Consider the following 3497-nt stretch of genomic DNA (forward strand, 5'->3'; position numbering starts at 1 on the left):
ATGGGGCACCCGGCAAAGAAATTTAAAAAAAAAAATTCTTTGCTGGGTGCCGTCGTCACCTGGCACCCGGCAAAGGCCCATGACTAAAAAGGCCGGCCCACGTCCCAACCCTAACCTATTCCAGCAGACGGTTCGACCCCGCGCCTGCGCTCCGCCGCCGCCGCCACGCTCCACCGCCGCCGGCCTCGCGCTCCGCCGCGACCGCGCCTCATCGGTCCGCCGCGCCCGCGCCTTGCTCTGTCGCCCAGTCCCGGCGACCCCGCGGCGCTGGCACCAGCGGCCCAGCGCCCGCGCAAGCCGCGCCCACGCCCGGCGGCGCTCGCCCCGGCGGCCGGCCGGCGCTTCCCGCCCGGATCCGGCGGCCCTACGGCCGCGGCCCCACCCCGACGACCCTGGCGGCGCTCGGCCGGCGCTCCTGCCTGGCCCCGGCGCCCCAGCCTCGTCGGCAGCAGCGGCCACGCGGCCCCACCTCGCCGGCCGTCCCCGACAAGGCCGGCTGCCCATGATCCGGCCGCCGGGCTCCTCCCGCCGCCGGCTAGCAGTAGAGGAGGTAGGTGGAAGAAGGGAGGAGGAAGGAAGAAGAAGAAAAAGAAGGGGGAGGAGGAAGAGGAAAAAAGAGAAGGGGAGGAGGAAGAAGAGGAAGAAAGAGAAGGGGGAGGAGGAAGAAGAGGAAGGTGCCGACCCGACCGCCCGTCGATCCCCGCGCCGTTCCGACCGGCCGTTGATCCTCGCACTGCTGCGGTCATCCCCGCCGTCATCGCCGGCCCTCGCTCTTGCTGTTCTTGCCGCCAAGGTAAGCCCTACCCTTGTAGTGTTAGTAGTAGTAGTAGTTAGTAGTGTTAGTAGTAGTTAGTTGTAGTGTTAGTAGTAGTAGTTAGTAGTTTTAGTTGTAGTGTTAGTTGTAGTAGTTAGTAGTGTTAGTTGTAGGGTTAGTAAATAGTAGTAGTTAGTAAGTAGTAGTGGTTAGTAGTAGTAGTTGTTAATAGTTAAGTAGTTCTTACTATTAGCATTGTTAGTAGTTAAGTAGTTGTTAGTAGTAGTTGTAGGGTTAGTAGTAATTGTTGTTGTACTACTTCAATACTTTCATGTGCATGGAAAGAGAACTAAAGTACATGGCTCCTCTTGATATATTGGTGGTTGTTGGCCTTCGTGCCATGTTTGGTATATATGTGGTTGTTGGCCTTCGTGCCATGTTTGGTATATATGTGGTTGTTGGCCTTCGTACCATGTTTTTTGTAGGTTTTGGGAACCTCCCCGTGCAGGGGAGGTGCTGCCGAAATTTTGAGTCGACACTAACCATTTTTGCCCTTTTTTGCAGGAGGAGGACCTATGGGAGGGACTCGGCGACCCCGATCGTCTTCGTCGGCGCGGCGGGTCTTCCTGCACCACGTCGACTCGCCACTGCACCGACTCTCCACCGCCCCGCTACTCGGACCTCACCGCCACCCTAGGTATAACCCCTCTATCCGTATGTGGTCTTTGGTCGCGTAACCTAGTTAGGTGTCTCCCGTTCGAAAGAGATACGGTCGGAGATATGTGGACCTTTGCATATCTGCGACCGTATCTATTTCGGATTGTCCACGCTTTTTGGACAGCCCGCGGATGCATATTTGAGGTTAGTTTTCATGCTCCGCTCTGGTTCGAGACGGTGTTTCGACATCACCTCTCCGTTGTTCTCTAGATACACACTCTCCCTTGCAGGACGTGTATCGGGAGAACGGCGGGGAGGTGCTGCCGAAATTTCGTCTCGGATAGGAGCGGAGCATGGAAACTAACCTCATCTACGCATCCACGGGTGGGATTAGGACCTATCCTCACCTATTAGAGAGTAGGGACACTACGTAGATGCAATTGATGGTCACCTATGGTGATGTTATATATGCTAGAGGATGGAGGACCGTTAGTGGATGTACACGGGCCGGACAAGTCAGGGTGATGCCAGCTATGAATGGATGCAGAAGACCGATCGTTTCTTGAATCGTGCATTTGGCAAGGCCGCAAAATTCCCAAAAATGGCTTTGTGTCCCTGCAGCAAGTGTGGTAACAGGAGAATGCTAGACAAGGAACTCATGGGTACACATCTGCACAAGAATGGGTTTACGCCGCACTACACCCGGTGGATCCACCATGGTGAAGCCGATCGTATGAGAGAGGAGGTGGTGAGACAACGCGTCGAGGCTTTCGATGCTGATGCCGGGGTAGCAGACATGGTAGATGACGTTCACCAAGCACAGTTTGCTGAAGGACGTGAGGAGGCGGAGATGCAGGCAGCCATAGATGCGTTCAAGTACATGATGGACTTGGCACAGAAACCCCTTCACGCTCATTCTGAGGTCTCCCAGCTGGATGCCATAAGTCGCTTGATGGGGTTGAAGTCCGATTTAAACTGGAGTCGAGAAGGCTTCGATAAGGTGTTGGCCGTGGTTGGCACCCTGCTTCCAAAAAACCACGTGTTGCCGAAGACCATGTACAAGGCACACAAGCTCCTTAAAGCACTAAAGATTCCATATGAGCAGATATATGCTTGTCCGAACGGGTGTGTCCTATTTCGGGAAGAACTCAAGGAGGCAAAGTACTGTCCGAAGTGTAAAGCCTCCAGGTTCCTAGAGGTAGAGTCTGGTGACGGTGGTGGCCAGAAGACCCAGCTTAAGATACCTGCCCGAGTCCTACGGCACCTTCCCTTCGTGTCGAGGATTCAAAGGCTATTCATGACCGAGGAAACTGCGAAACAGATGACGTGGCACAAGAATGGCAAACGCTACCATCCTGACAAGATGGTGCATCCATCTGATGGTGAAGCATGGACCAGCTTTAATGACAAGCATCGTTTGAAATCCGATGAGGCTCGTAATGTACGTGTCGCGCTGGCAACAGATGGGTTCAATCCTTATGGCATGATGTCTGCCCCTTACACATGTTGGCCCGTGTTTGTTATCCCCCTCAATCTCCCCCCTGGCGTCGCCTTTCAACGACATAACGTGATCTTGACGTTGATAATTCCCGGGCACCTAGGGAGTAAGATGGGTGTGTTCATTTGGTTGTCTTACATCTCAAATTCTTTATGACATGTAGATGATTCCATGGTGGTGCGAGTCCTTTGCCGACTGCTGGGAGATGATCGTGAACAGGTGGTTCACAGAGGGTTATATCCAGGAACACGAAGCCCACCGGGAGCGGGCTTTGCAGGCGACAAGCCCCACACACCACCAAGGCAGACGCAGCCTCGGCGCGTACAAGCAAGCTTGGGTACGTGAATTCATTTTTAGTATTCTGACGCTCCATTCTGCATGTTTCTTCTAATCATCTTGTTGTCTTTCTCGCAGTCGGCATCGCATGGTGGCCAGCCTTTGTCCACGTTCATGGCGTATGGATTGGTCCGCAAGGGAAAGGCGACTTCCGCTATCACCTTCAGCCCGGATGACCCACCCGAGTCGTACAGCAACCCGAGCGCCCACACCCGCATCAGCTCCTACGCGTCGGAGGCAAGGTCGGTCCAG

The sequence above is a fragment of the Miscanthus floridulus genome, chromosome 3 (assembly GCF_019320115.1).
Source record: "Miscanthus floridulus cultivar M001 chromosome 3, ASM1932011v1, whole genome shotgun sequence".
NCBI classification, from domain to species: Eukaryota; Viridiplantae; Streptophyta; class Magnoliopsida; order Poales; family Poaceae; genus Miscanthus; species Miscanthus floridulus.